Source organism: Actinia tenebrosa, unplaced genomic scaffold (assembly GCF_029948245.1).
Source record: "Actinia tenebrosa isolate PJP-AT-01 unplaced genomic scaffold, QUT_ActTen_1.0 PGA_scaffold15__27_contigs__length_11533743, whole genome shotgun sequence".
NCBI classification, from domain to species: Eukaryota; Metazoa; Cnidaria; class Anthozoa; order Actiniaria; family Actiniidae; genus Actinia; species Actinia tenebrosa.
The window spans coordinates 5143151-5161316 of record NW_028292575.1 but is presented as its reverse complement, the minus strand read 5'-3'; the positions used below and the strand labels follow the sequence as shown (position 1 = coordinate 5161316).

General features: G+C 44.9%; 1 protein-coding gene across 1 annotated transcript in view; it reads right to left on the bottom strand.

The window, feature by feature from the left end:
• The window catches only part of LOC116300641 (uncharacterized), a 39085-nt gene that overhangs the window by 564 nt on the left and 20355 nt on the right, over positions 1 to 18166 (bottom strand). The gene's annotated exons all lie outside the window — the stretch shown is intronic.

The window sequence follows — 18166 nt, the reverse complement described above, 5'->3', positions numbered from 1 at the left end:
ACAAGTGCGATTCATAAGTAAATCATAAAATGTATATAGGTCCAGGAGGTTTCATTTCACAACGGTTATTGCATTCCTTCTACTAGTTGTGGCAATGTGCCTGTTAAATTGTGATTATGCTTAGATTTAAATAAAGTATTCTGTCAAACAGAGTAACAATATTATATATAAAGGGTTACACAAACAAATCGGAAATAAAAAATACAGAACTATATGATATCTCCTAATTACCTTACCATTTGTTTTACTCATTAATCATTATATTTTACGATAATTTAATGCAGTTAGACGAAATATTTTTTGCATATATGGCAATTATCAAGTTGGGTAATTTTATCTCTGATCGATGTTTCTTTAATTACTCTCCTTAAGTATGGGAGTCGAATAAAAATCCCAAAATTCTCAAAAGTTTATTTGGTGTTGTTAACTTAATTTAAAATACGAGCTGCTTAGACAGAGCAGAAAAACGACAAGGCTGCTACTTTCGCAATTTTTTTCTTTATCTCTCATTCAGTCTAAAAAACATTTAGTGTTTCATTCGTGTCTCTTGTGCTTTAAACTTTTCACAAAATTCTGCTAACCTCGAGCAATTCTAAGGTATTAGCGAAAATGTTAGTTTTTGTGCTGATCAAAATATCATCTCTCCCAACGTTCAGGGTGTTATATCTCAAATACGCATCCCTTAAATTTCCCCAAATTTTTGTATTTCGTTAATCAGCCCCAAAAGAGCCTGTTTATGAAATATAAAGCTTATTAACGCATAAACGTAGAAAGTAGAAGCCGTTTTTCTGCCCTGCCAGCTGCTTATGAATTTGATATGTCCCGTGAATAAAGGCAAGGATGTTTCCTCATTTAGTATCATCTAAACAAACATACATTTACTATGCTATTGCGTTATCAATTAATTTAACGATATGCGGAAATATTGTCATTGGATCTAATTAAAGAAACTAATAAAAGGAAAAAAAAGAAAACAAATTAAAAATATTTTTCATCATAGCTCGAACTTTAGTAAAATTACACAGGTGATTATTGAAAATCTCGCGCGCTGATTGGTCGGAGAAACACACACTTAAATCACCTACAGCGATAACCAAAAATGGCGACCAGCCGCTTTATAGCTGTTGCGGGGAAAGATGTCTTTTATCTTCTCTTTTTCATTTTTTGAAAGAATCACCTGTGTATTTATGCTAAAACAATTATTTGCCTCAGCTTCAGTGAATATCGGAGAATATTTACCTCGCCGCTCGAAGACTCGCGTCCCGGGAAATGTTGCCCGACATTTTCGCTTCGGCGAATAATTGTTAAGCATAAACAAAACTTGGACCAAGAATATTGTCTTCATTAAGTGAATAGGATTTGTGTTAAAGTGTATATCAGGTCTAGAATTTTTTTACGGTTTTGTCATCTCTAGATGATATAGATAAATATTCCAAAAAAAAATTTTCGATTTCGAATTTTTTTCACCTCGAAATCAGCCTTCAAAGTTAGATTTCTGGCGACGCCCAGTCGTGTTGGCCGTGTTTTGGGAGACGCTAATGGACTGGCACTAGTTTTTCTGTGACGTAAATTCGGTGACACAGTTTAGATCGGCCTTTCGAAGTATTGTAAATATGCCTAGTAGGTGCGTGGTTGGAGGGTGTTCAAATATAACGAAGAAAGGCATAAAACTTCATACGATCCCTTATTTTAATGATGACCGACCAATAGCAAAGGCTAGAAGGAAAAGATGGGTCGATTTTGTGTTGAAAAGACGAGCAAAATGGACGCCTACGGCGACTTCGGCAATATGCTCGGAGCACTTTTCTCCAGAGGACTACAGTAGTATAGGGAATGGGGGTTCCAGCGCAATCTCAACACGGGCAAGATCCGTGTCAAAAATCCACCTACGGACGACCCCCACTCCAAGTGTGGTTGAGGGCAACAGCGCACTTAAATATGTTAGTCTATATATGGAGTGCGAAGAATGTAAAGAGTTTGCTTATGATTTCTGTGTAAAGTGCTTGAAACCCAAGTTTGTACCTTCTAAGCCAAATAAGTATATTTGTTGTGGTAAGAAAATGCAAATAGAAGACGACACGTCAGCACAGTGTTACGAGTGTGGTAAGAATATTCGTAATGCCGTACCAAATGCTACCAGAGAGCAGTATTATGCCAACGGAGGTCGTAAGAAGACCCCATACAAAAGAATAAAATACTTTAGAGACTGGATGAGTCATATCCAAGGTTATCGACCGGTATATTTAGACAACAAAGTAAAGAAGAAAATCATAGACCATTTAGAAGAGCCAACCCCGCAAAGTCTACGGAAAACGCTGAAAAAATTAAAACTAGGGAAATATTACAAAGCTATTCCCTATCTTTTGTCTGAAATTACCGGTAAGTCTATTCCCGAGGTTTCTGATATGAGCAGAGCCGAGTGGATGTTTTGTCGGCTGGATAAGGATATTCCTTATTATCCTGACGTAATTTACGAAATATTTTACAAAATTGACCCCAACCACCCCCTGTTAGGATGGATTCCGAGGCGACAATAACATATTACGCGTAATTCGTACGATGAATTTATATTACGCGTAATAATTCACTGAATTTATATTACGCGTAATTTCTAGACTGACGTTCGATATGTAAATAGAATCCCGTCACGCTCTTTTCGAAGCAGATGTTTACTGAGCAAGCTTTCTTTGAAGCTCTTCTTTTGCCTCCTGGTAGATCTTTTTGCGAGATTCCTCGGAAAGATCTTTTACGACTGTTTTTTTGTTCCTTATGTCCGACTTTAATTTCTCGTATTTGTCTTCTTCGGTCAGAATAAGCGAGAATTCTACGTCGTCTATCTTTCTGTCACGCAAAGCCTTTGAGACAAGGTCGGTAATAGTATTTACTTTAGCCCTTGACAGAGCTATTGTAGTGTCATGCTTGGATATTTTGCTTGACAACTGTTTCATAATACCCGTAGCAACAGCAGAAATAATACCACAAGCTGCCCCAACGCCGGCCAAAGGAACTCCAACAATTATTCCCGGCCCGGTAAGCGAAGTAGCAACGCCAGAGCCCGTTAACACGACAGATATGGATCCTGAAGTTATCGCAATCTTATGTAGCGTACTCCTGGCTCTGACGTACTTTTTTCTAACTTTTTCATAGTGTTTTGTCTGCCCTTCCAAGTAAGCCAGGATTAAGTTTGCTTTATTCAGACGAAAGTTTTCGCCGTTTAGTTCGTTAGGTGTAGTATAGGGAACATCTGGGTACAACTTAGGTGCTGATGGTATAACATCCATTATATATACTAATGTACGACGCTTTTGGGAATGATATTGAGGAGCAGCCACATCACGACAACCGGGATTACTGGAACTGGAGGGCCTTCAGGAAGATGTTTCCGCACGCGGATGCTAGTAAGTTCGAAAGGAGGCCTGATGGGATTTACTATAACGACTCTAGGATGTACAGCAATGAGGATTTGAAACCTACGCTGGTCGATCAGATAGACTCTCAGCTGAAGCATCCTAAGCCTAAACCCGTGCAAGGTTGGTCAAAGGAATTATTGCTGGGTACCGGTACTTATCCGATACCCGCAGTTTCATTTGATAAACACCCAAGCCTGGACTTAACGTTGAACATGCGGGTCTCTAACAACCATTCCTTTCCGTTAAAGGTGCGAGATATCTTCAAAGAAGTTCCCATTGTTCATACCACCGCTAAGGAATCTCATGAATGGTTAAGTGGTCCTAACATGCGTTATTGGCCGCAGCAACTAAACTTTGCGGTTTGGTGTGCCACTAGCGGCTGCGGTGTAAGTGCAAACTTGATGAAGAATTCAATATTCATGTTTCACTTCCACTTCACGGTTAGAAGAATACTACATGAAATGGGTGTTATTGCGCTGCCGGGAGATGCTGCGTTTTATCCTAGAGATAACAAATACGACGTTCCAGCTTACGACAGGCTTTGTAAGGAGTTCGGTGTTGTAGGGAAGGATTTTAGATGCACTGTCGGTGCTAACAATGGTCTAGGGCACATTTGGGCTTATTGGGGGATTGGTGGACACGAGCTAAGTGATAAGGAAGTTCATGCATTGAATCTACGATGGAACACTGGGTATCATAAAGAAACTCACGACAGTAGCACCTTCTTTGAACCAAACGCTAAGACCACTAAGGAAGTCAGAGACGGACCTCTGTTCAAAGACGAGGGCGGTAAGTATGCAGGGGCCAATCCACTGATTATTAAGATTACCAACGACGAGCAAACGAAGCAATATCTTAACTTTATACCCCCAGAAGGTAAAGGACTAACTAGAGCCGGCCTTGCCCGTTTGAACCGCAGCATAGAAGCTTACGTGTATTCCATTTTGGGAGCTCAGGTAAACACCCGATCCAGCATAATCGGAAATACGGGCGCCGCAGAAGAAACGCGAGCCGAAGCTTTGATTCTATTCGAAAGTTCAATCTTGGAGGGTGATATTAGCAAGGGCGTACAGCGTTACCAACTAGCCATACAAAATTCTAAGGCGAGGTTGGACTATGCAGTAGCCCCGGGTTGTTGGTTAATGCCTAGTAATTTATCTATAAATACTGGTTCTGTAGTAGGATACAACAACAAACTTCAACGAGCTACTAAGGATATGAAGTTTGGGGTGAACGACGTGAACTCTGACACTCTTAGGAACATTCCTCACTTCGTAGAGAAGCCAAAAAAGTCACACGAAACGAAGCTACCCGTAGTTAAGAAACCATCGAAGAAGGTCCTGCCTGCGATACGTGAGGAATATGACCATGACTTACTAAAAGCCGGCTTAGCAGCTGCAAGCATTGGTCTGAGCTATTATATATGGCGATGAATAACCCCTACGTAGCTGGAGTAGATTGTGCTTATACGACTTACACAGGCGAGAAAAAATACAACCAGGCATCTTGGGTTGATGTCACGGGCATGTCCGTGAATTTGAACTACTCAGGAAAGAAGTTAATCCTTTGCAGTATTTGTATTGGCACGACCGGCCATGCCAACGTGGGCTTTAGGTTCCTGGATGAGAATGGCATACTGCAGCCTATGCGCGCGAAGACGAACAACAGGGAGCCTGCGCATTTCTCCGTAGAGCCGCCACCGAATAGCCCTGAGAATCTTACGACTTGGACTTTTCATATGGTCACTAACTGTCACGGGAAGGTAAAGCTACAAATAAGAGTAGACGACTCAGGGAGCGTTTGCGTGAATAGCATAGAAAATCAAAGAGATACGGCTTATAACCATTTAACCATTAGCACTTTGACAGTGCTTAGTCTTTAAATATATGAATCCACATCAGAGGGAAACCCACCATGTTTATTACTTAACAGATAAGACTCTTGAGCATCGCGGCTGGCGTGATATTGGAATGTGGGTTGAAGTTGGAGGTCTTGCACTGATCATTTGTAGTATTAACTTTTCCCCAGCGTATCAATCTAATATAGGACTTAGATTAATAGATGAGAATAATGAGCCTTTGGCGCCCTTTAGGATATCGGCTAATAATCGAGAGCCTTCTCATTTCTCGGCGCAACCATATCGATATAGTTCCGAGGCGTTTTACGTGTTGACGTTTCAAATGGTGGTTAATTGTGAGTACGCTAAGCTACAACTTTTCCCAGATAGTAGGCTTAGCACCCGCACGGTTTTCATAAATAAATTACCTAACAACCCCAATGAAACTTGGAATCATAAAACCATTTCTACTATAACAGCCATACCACTAGTTCCGCATTACCAAGGCGGTGCGAATACTATCTTTACTTATCCCCAGTCGAGGACGCCTCGGACACCCGACGACGATAAGCCCGACATAACATACAAGGATAAGATCATCCCCGAATCTTCTTCAGGAATACCACGCCGATAGCGACGACTAATATCCAAATGTTATTCCCCACAAACTTTAGCAGTTCTCCGCCGGCCCTAAGCGCCAAGGAAACAACCGAACCCAGCAGCCCAGGAAGACCGGCTGCCATCTTTTTTCCCAAGTCCGTCAGCCCATTGCCTAATTTCTTTACGCCCGCGCCTGTAGCCTTAAGCGTGGATAGGATAACTCCTACTACGCTCGAAATAGCAACCGCAAATGCCAGCGGAATACCATACTTCACCAGAGCTCTTTTTATTTTTTCCTTGGTGGTAAGCCCCAGCTCTTTTTCCAGGTTGTCCTTTTGCGCCTGTAATTCCGCGACTCTTTCCTGAAGGGTTTCTACTTCCCTTTGAGCTGCTTCCCTTTCTTCCTCGGTACGAGTTTGGTCCTCGATTACTTCTTGCTGCCGCTCTATTTGCCCCTCCAGGTCTTCGATGGCCTGATCTCTTTGCCGGATTTGTTCCTCCATGGTGTTAATTTCAGCCATTAACCGTCGCCGTTCCACTAAAGAGCCGGCTATGGTGGTTTGTAGGTTATCGGTATCGTCTTTAATTAGATCCAACTCTTGCAGGGCGAGGTTAAGAGCCCTTTGAGTTTGATTTCTTTCGCGTCGAATTTGGGTTCTTTGGTCTACCAGCTCCCTTATTTCTTGATTTTTAAATTCGACCTCCCTCCTATGCGCGTCGGCAAGCCGCTGGTTTTGCTTCATGTATTCCTCCTCCCTTTCTTCCAACGTTTCCCGCAGTGCTTCCACTGAGGCGCCAGAGCTTTGGGCTTCTCCTAAGTCCTCCCGTGCTTTGTCTAATTCGCGCAGGGCCTGATCCACCTGATTTCCTATTTCTTTTATTCTTTCATCTTGATGGGCGGACTTCTTTTCAGCATCGGCAAGTAGCTGACCTTGCTTTGCATATTCTACATCTTTTTCTCTTAACTCCCTTTGCAGATCCGCGGCACGTTTTTCCGCGTTGGTCCTTTCGGTTAAGTTGTGCAGCCTTTCTAACAGGCTTCTAGTAGCACGCTGAAAGCCTCTTAATCTCAAGACGTCACCCCTAACGTTGCCCTCCTCATCAAAGAGGTTTTGCGGTTTTGTCCAGCGGTCTTTGTCGGGAAATCTTAAGTCTTGGACGCTTATGAGGACTTTGTTTCCCTTTTCCGTGAGCTTTACGTCGTCAGCATCAAAGTTGTCGTAGCGCAGCTCTAGCTCCCGCGCTGCCCACTCTACGGTTTCCCGCGCGGCTGCTTCCGGCTCGCCCATGTTTTGAAGCTCTATGTGCTCACGCGGAAACGTGTACTTGCGTGCTTTGGGATGTCTTAGGGCCTTTGCAATCCTATCCCTTAGGGAATCGTCGACTTGTTGGGTGGGAAGCAGCGGTTCTTCATCACCGTCGTTAATGTCAGCCTGACCTTCCTCAGTGGTGGGATCGAAGTCGGGGTCTGTTCCTTCTACTTCCATTATATATGATAAGCTCAAAGTTAAATCCCAACGTATTACCTAAGCAGGTTGGCGGACTGAAAGCAGAACGCACCTTTCACCGGGTTACATTCACACCTTCTAGCGCAAAGCCTGGAGAAACCCTGTACGTAGGCGTGCCCCGCCTAACGGATAACCTAGTCTTAGTTCCTGGCACCTTGGCTTTAAGGTTCGACCTAGCGGTGCAGTCTGACCCCACAGATGAAAGGATTATCGTTAACAACGTGGGTCGCAACATTGTTTCTAAGATGCGCGTAAAGTTCGCCGGGGAATCCTTGCTGGACTTAAATAGGTACGATCTGTATACCACGTACAAAGACTTATGGTTGACAGCCTTTGACCGCGCGCAAAGGATAGAACAAGGAATTGGTAGTGTCATTCTACGTAAGGTTCGCACACCTACGAAAACGCAACCTACTGACGGCAGCGGAGAAACCGCAGTGGCAGACGCAAAGCGAATAAAGACAGCCTATGGTAGCAAGTATGTCATACCACTGGACTTTGAAGTGATTACGAATCACGGTGTGTATTACCCAAGACAGTTATCCGAGTTACAGTTTGAAGTAACTTTAGCAGATGCTAATAACATCATTGGTGGGCTAAGCAGTGCACTTACCACAACGACCCCATACTCTATTACCAACTTAGAGCTGCAGTATGAGACCGTGTACAGCGAAGAGCTGGCCCGTAGCGCTGGCATGGAATACAGCTCCGGGAAGGCATTCTTATACGACCACGTAGTAATGTATAAGACGTTTAGCTTCTTGGATAAGACGGATGAGGTTATCAATCAAAGCATTAACCTCCCGCGAAGAAGTCTCACGGGGTTAATGCTGGTGTTTGCTAAACCCTACGAGGCCGGTAAGCGCAACTCCGAAGCCTTTCACAACCCCAACATTACTAACGTCGGCGTGAATATCAACGGCGTTCCAAACAAGGTTTACTCCCAGGGAATAAAGCCCGCAGACGTGTACAGAGAGGCCATGCGCAAGTTTGGCGACCAAATTAGCCCTGAGGAATTCTTTAAGGATAAGTATGCGCTGTGGATTGACATGCGCACCATTAACGACGAAGACCTACATGGCCAGGGTTTACGTCTAGTAAATACGCAGGATGGCATAACATTGGAGATCAAGCGCACCAAGAACACCGATGCCGGCGACGGCGATAGGATAAACTGCTACGTTTTCGTCGTGTCTGACGCGCAACTGAGCGTAGAAATGAATCAGCTAAAGAGCGTTGCCTATTGATCCACTCGCTCATCCTTTTGATAAAAAAATATCGTTGGTATATAATGCTTCGCGTATTCGAAAACAACGAAACCAAACTGCAATGCATAGTGCAAGGCGATAAACTATACTTCAAAGCAAAGGAAGTGGCGCTGGCGTTGGGTTACGAACGCCCAAAAGATGCAATTAAGGTGCATGTTCGTGAAAAGTATAAGGTAAAGCTTAGCGAACTTAGAGTGGAGGTGAATCGCCTCCCCTCGTATTCACAGCCTAATTCCCTGTACGTAACCGAATCTGGGTTGTATCAACTAATATTTAGCTCTAAGATGCCAACGGCAGAGACATTCCAGGATTGGGTCCTCGAGGACGTTCTTCCCGCATTGAGAAAGACAGGTAAGTATGAAATAGAAAGGCGGTTCGATAGTCCTAACAAGTTAGTCTTCAAAATGGAAAATGAGTTTGACCTGCATAAGAAAGTCGTGGACTACATACGCCGCTTCTACCCACAGATGCTCATAGCGCCCGGCTTAGGGGAATTGCAGGATTCTGACAGCAAACGCATAAAATGCTGGCAGAAGGGTTATCAAAGGGGTCAACCCGACCTCTTAATACTGAACGCGCATTTAAGGTATGAAGGGCTTTGCATCGAATTAAAGACGCCGAAAGGAAATGGCATACTCTCCGCAGACCAACGCAAGATAATTTCGCAGTATGACGCGAATGGTTACCTGACCATGGTTAGCAACGATTATGACGTCATCTGTCGTGCCCTTAGCAACTACGCGGAAGGCATCCGTATTCCCTGTCGGTGGTGCTGCAAACGCTTCAAGACTACGGAGACAAGGGCAACGCATTTAAGAATATTTCATAGATATAATGATCATCAACCAAATACACTGGCGTGACCTGATTTGCGGTAAAGCATACGAAATTAAAAAATTACGTCGTCTTCGAAGACATCGACCGTTTACGGTTAGTCCTCAAAGACTTAGAAGGCGAGGAATATTCCCTTTGGGCGCCGGATTGTGTGCGGTACGTAATTCAGGGTGAGGAATTCACCCACTTACGCAGCTATGGTAAGGTAAATGGCCGATGGAAGTTTGACATTGAAAGAAGAGTCACTCCATCTCCTCTTTGTAGTTAAGCGCGTCTGCTAAAGTCCGCTGCGCTTTAGGATCCGCGGAGCACCAATGCCCCACAAAGGATCCTTCGGAGAATACCCTGTCGCAATGAAGGCAGGTGTATTTTTTACGCGGCTTACGAGGGGTAATGCAGTCGGCAGGTAGTTCGCAAGTAATACAGTCCATATATTGAAAGGGCGATTAGGAATCCTCCAAAGAATGCGGCTGCGTAGGCTAGCATATACCTTTTAAAAGGGGTCCTTATATTCATTAATGTATCTTCTTTTCTTATTGAGTTCTGCATACCTTCTCCAAAAGGGGTCCTTATATTTATTAATGTATCTTCTTTTCTTCTTAATAAAGAATCAAAGAATATTAATAAATATAAGAGTGCATTTTGAGACTCTTTGCGCAAACTAAGGACGCCTTTTTCTTACCTCCACGTTTTGGGCATGCCAATCATCAAAGCGATCCAAGTACTCCTTAAAACCGCGGGGACGATGCTGCGGGCACAAACACTGCCAGATATGATCATCTCCTTTCCTTAAGCCGCCACACGCGTCACAGGGCGCACTCCAATACTCTGCGTTCTCCCAGCGCGTACCTTCGGCGCGGTCGAACTCCGTAAAGCGTTGGTCTATTTCTTTCTTACGAAGAGTTAACTTCCTTATGGTTTCCGCTGGGCAACATCTCGCAGCGATATCACCATGCTCCTCGCATACGACGTCCAAATCATAATTACCACGACATCTATGTTGATGCCATGCGTCGGTTAAGAGCTCCCCACAGCGCGCACACACATCCTTTAAACACACCCTATTTTCTTGGTGGTATTGCAACATTTGGGGCGTGCTAAAGAGCCGATTGCAATCAGCACAGCGTCTTTCCTTAGACTTCAAACACACCCTTCCTTCCACGTGATATCGCAGCGCCTGTTTACTGCTAAACTGCCGGCTGCAAGTGCCACAGGTGGTGACGTTATCCACCTCTTTAAAACATACCTTCTTTTTTTGGTGATACTGCAAAGCCTGTTTGCTACTGAACTCCCTGTCGCAATCCTTACACTTCATTATATAATAAGAATTTATTAACCCTTATAAGGGATACTTAATAAAGTCCTGCACGCTTTCTTTTGCCCAACCGGCCATCGTCAAAAGCGCACCAAACCTTTCCGCGCGCTTCAGACCGCACATTTCATCATACAATTCCTGCACGCGCTCCCGCAGCCGATTGATCTCCTCCCTTTGCATTTCTATGGTGTCTCTTTTATCTTTTGCGTCGGTGGCAATCCTTCTTACTGCGTCCACTGGGTCCATCGTATATATAATGGATCCGAACCATATTCCTTGTAACGCTCTGATAGTAGGACCCACCGGCTGCGGAAAGACCCAGTTCGTGGTAGAGCAGTTATTAGGACCCTTTAGATACCGCTTTGACTACATAGTGCTGCTTTGCCCCACCTACGTGAACAACCGCACCTGGGAAGGCATAGGAGTGAAAGACGACGACTTCTTCGTAGATATCTTAGACCCTAACGAGTTATCCAGCCATTTGAAGTTCTGGCATAAGCAATTCCCTAAAGATACGCAGACGCTCCTCATATTGGATGACATTGCCTGTGGGGACGACGTAAAAAGACGCACTTCCGAGCTCGTTAAACTCGCCTTCAGCGGTAGGCATGACAATATCAGCGTTTGGTTGCTTTCCCAGCAGCTTACCAGTGTCTCTAAACCCTTCAGGGAAAACATAGGCTCTCTCGTAGTATTTTATACGCCCAGTAAGTCTGACCTGGAAACCATCTTAAGCGACTACGGCGGTGAGATATCCAAGGAACAGTTACACGAATACATGCGGCATTTAAAAACGCACCAACATTCCAAAATGATTTTCTCTTTGAGGTTTCCGTATTCCATTAACATATATGGACATTGAGCAGCTCTTAGATGAAGTCCCCGCGCAGTTAGACGAAAGTAACCTTAAGGAACAACTTAACATCCTTGTGTCTTCGGGGAAGTGTAAAGAAATGATAGGCAAGGAACTTACCCATGAGCAAGTTAATAAGTTGTCAGAAGAGGAAGTTAAGAAGTTCCATAAGAGATACGAGGCCGCCCTTGCAAGTAAGACCACGGACGCCGTAGCAGACTCAGCCATTAAGCTGGCCACCAAGCTCCTCGGACTTGCACTGCCCATAGACGACGTGGAGCAACTACGGAAGGACATTAGCGAGGACTATGTCATATCCCAAGAACTTAAGATAACCTGCGGGTGGTTGTCTTTGAAGTGCGGTAAGTTAATGGCAGTCGCCTCCGCGGCACTTCACGTAGCTCAGCACGTCGACTTGAAGGAGGTACTGGTGTCTTGGAAGGACTTCAAGAAGGACAGAGAAGTCGAAAAGGTCTTCCAGGCGGCACTTGCTGAGGTACCTGATCAAGTCGCCTCAAGTACTTAGTCAAGTCGTCCTTAAGTACTTGGTCAGGTCGCGCCCAGGTTATTTCCAAGTCGTCCTTAAGTCCTTCTCAAGCCCTTCTCAAGTACTTATCAAGTCCTTCAAGTCCTTAGATATAAATGGAACCAGAGTCGAAGGTAGAGCAGCCCCAAGAGGAGCAGAAGATTACCAAGGCTAAATCTCCGGGCAGAGTCGCTGCCGGAAAGAAGCTCGCGGAGATGAATAAGAAGAACAAAGCCAAAAAAGAAGAAAAGGTGGAGGAAAAAGAAGAGGAATCCTTTATTAATCCGGGATACGTCATTGGCGCGTTAGGAGTCGCTATAGCAGCAGGCAGCCTCTACTTACAATGGCGGGCTACGAAGCCAAAAGTAAAGTGGGAGGCCGCAACATATCACGCACCTGTGGAACCGGCTGTTAGAAAAAGTAAGATCCCTGAAATGGAGTAGATTTATCACCCGTGGCGACCTAGATTTTCCTTCTCGCTTTGTAATATAATGTCAACCGCGTTGTTAAAAACTGTTGAAGAAGCAGCTATTATTACTTCCATTGTTGCGGGTATTGGTTGGGTTGGTAAGAAAGTGCTCAAAGAAGACTTTACTGAAGACCCAAGCAAGAGCTTCGCTAATTTTGCTAAAATGACCGCTGCCGTTGGCGGGGCTATCATGGTAAAGGATTACCTACGGAAGGAAAAGTACCTGCCTACGGTGTGATTTTCTAATATATATGGCTAGCGTGGTCGTAGGTGGAGTTATTGCAGCTTTAGCATTCACTGGAGCTAATTATGGTGGTCAGTATTTAGATAGATTAGTTAGAGGCGACAAAAGCGGAGATTTGGCCGCCGAAAGGAAAAGGCATGATTTAGCGCTGGAGAAATATCAAAGGGACGTGGCAGCTTGGAATGAAAAAAGACAAGCTTACAGGGATTGGTTGGACAAGAACTACCAAGACAAAATGCAGGCGGATAAGAACTTTGAAAATACAGACTACGCCTTTAAGCTCTATGCGCAGGCGCACCCTGCGGCATTAACGGGGTTAAGAAAGCCTCAGTTCAAGAATTACTACCAGCCTTCTAAGAAACAAAAAGACAATGAATTGGTCTTTGTAGGAGTCGCAGGGCTGGCGGGAGGCGTGGCTTTGGCGTATCTGCTCTAACGAAGGGAACTGTGTTTCCTGAAATATATGATCGTCTTTTTGGAAAGCGACAAGAATAACTTTACTACTTATCTGAATCCTCCCATCAAAGCCCATAAGGTTAGGCTGGTTAGTTGCTCTTTGTACAATTCTTGGTATAATTTAGTCAATGGTATGGTCACCGTGCATAAGGGATCTAACAATTATCAAAGCGTAATGCTACCCGATGGACATTACACGCCAATCACCCTTGCTAAGGAATTAGCAAAACACGGTTATACTCTCACCACAGGGCTGCCGCACGAAATGACCTTCAAACATAATCTTCCTAACAATTTCTCGGTAACCCTAGGAAAAGCTGATGCATTAGGATCTTTACTAGGTGTCTCAGGCAAGGAAATTACCAACACAGCCATACCTGTGAAATGGAAAGTCGCATCCTCCTACGAAGTCTATTGCGACTTGGTTCATAGTTACAACAATGGAGAAAAGTCTTCTCTTATGTCCAAGTTTCTGCCCAAAGGTAATCCATTTGACTCAGAAGAATACACTCCCATTTCTTTAAGCTATGATTTGTCTAATTTGGTAGAAAGCATAAACATCACCATCAAAGTGGACGGAAAGACGGTGGATTTTAACGGACGCAAGATCAATCTTGTCCTATCCTTCGCTTGAATCAAGCGAAGCGCGATTCTATTCATATAATGGGCCGCGTAGAGGACAAACTCAAAAGGATTTACTATGGGCCTGAGGGCTATTGGAAAGGAGCGTCGGCTATTAAAAAACTCGCAACCGCGGCCAGGGTATCAGAAGAAACGGCTAAGAACTGGCTAAGAAAACAAACCCTCTGGCAGGTTTATCTTCCCGTGCCCAAGTACATTCCCAGGCCCAGCTTTACCGTAAATACCCCTAATGAAGTTCATCAGGCGGATTTGCTTTTCTTACCGCACGACAAGGTGAGAAGAAAGACCTATAAATACGCTTTGACCGTAGTCGATATCGCAAGCAGATACAAGGACGCCGAACCCATAACCAGCAAGGATTCTGGGGAAGTCGCAGAAGCCCTAGGTAGGATTTATAAGCGCGTCTTGAAATGGCCCAAGCTGCTGCAAGTGGATGCGGGGACGGAGTTCATGGGCGTGGTTACCAAGACCCTGAAAGACCACGACACTAAGATTAGGAGAGCCGAAGCTGAGTACCACAGGGGTCAGAGCATCGTCGAAAGATTCAATAAGACCTTGGCCGAGCGTCTCTTTGGGTACCAGTATTGGAAAGAGCTGGAAGATCCCTCCAAACGCAACAGGGAATGGACTCAGAGGCTCCCCCAGGTCGTCGCGGCTTTGAACAACGAGGCGGCCAGGGCTACGGGAATGAAACCCAAGGATGCTATGAAGAAGAAACACGTGGAACACAAGTCCTACGTCAGAAGTTCAAGGGCAGTCTTCCCCCATAAAAAAAAATTAGGTAATGTCACAGTCCGATATCTCTACGGACCGGGTGAATTAGAAGGAGGATCCAAAAGAGCTACGGATCCTAATTGGTCTTTGGAAACTTACCAGATCCGAAGCGTAATAGCTAAGAAGGGTCAGCCCATCTTGTATTATCTTCACGATGGCCCCACACGTGGGTTCGTCATGGAAGAACTGCTTATCGTGTGATGTCCGAATGCTATCGTATGCACTCCGTCATCACACATCCACCTCTTACCGTCAAATGCAGACAGTGACACCTTCTCCTGCGTGACGTTATGTATCTGATGACCATAGCTGCGCAGGCTGTTCATCTTATGCCGCTGTTCCTTGCGTGTTCGTAATACGTTGAGGTAGGACTCGTGCGTAATGTCCTTCTTAACCACGTACTTTTTTACGCCTTTAGCTTTCTTTTCTACGCCGTCTAACTTTAGCACGCTGTACATCTTTGGTTTCAGACCCACGTACTCTACTATGGGTTTTCCTAACATTTCGTCTTTCATCTTCCCAATTACCTTCTTATTCTTCGCAGAGTAAAGGAAGTGCTCCTTCGGGTAACCGCTGGTGTCGTACTCGTCTATGTCGGGGAGGCAGTCTTTGTAAACGTCTTCCGTTTGCACTTCTAGAATTAGGGAGTCGGTGTCTGTGTACAGGAGGCGACAGCGGTCTCCGTACTTTGGCTTAAGCTTATCGTAGTAGAACTCGTACATAAGCAGCTTCGATAGATCCAGCACCGTAAAGCCTGTGTAAACGGGCTTGTTTAGTAAGAGGTTTGCCCTTTTCATGTGAATCACGTAGAAGTTCAGCATTTCTACGTATCTAACGAAGCCTGGCTGTGACACGTATGCTTCTGCTTCCTCTTTGGTGCTGACTATTTTTACGCTTACGCGCTTGCGGATGTTCTCCATTGTCTTTCCGAACACGCTGTTGTTCATCAGTTTGAAGAGGTTTTTCTCGAAGTCATTTTTCGCTGCGGTACGCTTTTGCGTGTTAAAGTCAATGTAGGGGCGCATCCAGGGTTCCTGTGTGAATTTTAGGACTCTGTGGATCTTCTCTACGCGCATTCCGTGTCGCACGTAGAACTGCAGGTTGCGGTAATGTACCACATACTTCTTCTTATCCATCAGGTTCATAGTTAGTTTCCTGTACGGTTTGTAACCAGGGCACATTTGCTTTTGCAGCGGACTTAGCTGCTTAAATGGTATCTCTATCGCTTCTGGTGCTAAGGGGAACTCATTGTGTTCGTCGTGCAGGCGCTCTGGGTACTCCAGATCCACTTCTAAGACGTAACCCTTGTCTTCCTCCTTTCCTACCTGCATGTAGAAGTCTATCGGCTTCACTGGATCCCATTCGAAGTCTCTCACAGGTAGGTACTGTGACATTGCCCAACCATAAAAGTTATTCGCATCCAGGTAGTAAATGTATGTGGTTGGTTTCTCTGGGTCGTGCTCTACTAAGGGGTTGTTTGCGCGGGCGTAACGTCGGCTGGGTCCGCATACGCCACCACGAATACCGTCTTCCATAAACCGATACATGTCGTACTCCGTTAGGAGATCCAACTGCGCATTTGTCTTCTTTAACAAAGCACTCCAGCTGAGCCCAGGAGCCGTGTAGAAATTAGCGGGATCCAATCCGTAATATTCCATAGCCATCTTTCTGAAGCTTTGGAAAACATCTGCAAGCAGCACTACGTCAGACCTTAGGTAGATGTCGTGGTAGTCCCCCATGTTCTCACAGGAGTACTTTTCCCACACGTCTAACGCATGCTGGTACTCCTCATCCTTTATGCCGGACTCGTTTAGGGTGCTGTAGAAGCGATCTTTGGGTGGTAGGGACTCTTTGAATCGATCCCAGGAATCCATGTATTCGTATGGGTAGACTCCTTTCCTTTCCGCGCCATATTGACTGGAAATGGGAAAGTTGGTGTTATACTTTACGAGGTTTGCTAAGGAGTCCGCCATAAACTGCTGCGAATCTAAGAACTTTAGCTTACCCACAGTTACGGACACGTAGCGCTCTTTGTTGTTGGGTATGCATTTGACGTCGGAGCCGTCTGTTCCTTGTAGTAGCAAATGGGAGTCGTAACCGCGGAGGTTGTGAAAGAACACCGGAATCTCCATGTCTGGATTTACTTTGAAGTTTATATTGCATTTCCAATGAGCCGCTCCTCTGTATTTACCCGTGATGTGGCAGTGATCCCTAACCTTATCCACATAGAAATCCTCAACAAATGCTTTGTGGCAGTGAATGCAGTGCGTGGAGGGCTTTCCCGGCTTCTCACCTTTCTTAGCATACTTCCCGCATTTAAAATGAGCTTCTCCTAGATACTTTCCATCTTCATCCCACGCTTTCTTGGCTCGTCTTCCAAACTGAAGAAGCGTATGTTGGCAAATGTGGCATTTTTTTGCCTTGTTAAAAGCCTCCTGGTTCTCTTTGGTAAATTCCATCTTCTTTGGACGTCTTAATTGTTCTCTAATCTCCCCCTCCTCTTCTCGCAATGCTTCTAGAAACTCATTAGCTGCGTTCTTACCTCGGTAAATCACAGGAGGGTTTGCTTTACCGTCTGATCTGACTACTATGTAACCAAAGGAGCAGATCTCGTGTAATCCTACCTTATTCGTGGCACCACGTTTCTGCTCTTCCTTAGTTATCAACGCTTCGAAGTCTGCATATATCACGTAAGGCACTTGCATCTGCTTTTGATGGTCTGCGTATGAAAGCTCTTTGTTGGTGGGTATCTGGATCCGTTGCGCCACTTCTTCGACTCCGCGGCAGATCTCATCGTGTTTCTTTAGGGCATTTAAGGATGTAAATGACAGCAAGCAGCAGTCGCAGAAGTACTTTTTGCCTTTGTGCTTAGTATGTCTGTAGAATAGTCTGCTAATGTGTTTAACCCATGAGTAGTGTCCACCGTGGTAGAATAAGTGTACGCGCTCTCCTTTACTTTTTGACAGAACTAACGGTACTATCGTCTGCTCTCTGACTCCGTAAACGTTAATTGCTAGATCGTTTATTTCCTCAAATATGGGGATGTCTATCAACTGCATGGGAAATTCCACACCATCCCACTCTAAATCGTCTGTGGGATACTTACTTGTCCTACAGGGATCCTTCTCTGCTGGATACAGTGCAGACCTGATTGCCCACGTAAAGCATCGATTGTCTTCATTCTTCACGTTTACAATAGCCTTCTTCCTTTCTACCCACGTTGGTAGCGGTACGTAACTCCCCCCTCGTATGGGTACGTACCTGGCCATACTTATCTCTATTCCTTCAACCTCCTCTACTGCCCAACCCGATCCTTCTTTCGTGTAGTTAGACAGCGACTCCATTATTGCTTCTAAGGCTTCACTGAGTGACCTATCCAGATTCGTGGATTCTAATATCACTAACGACTTTGATCGCAACATTGCTGTCG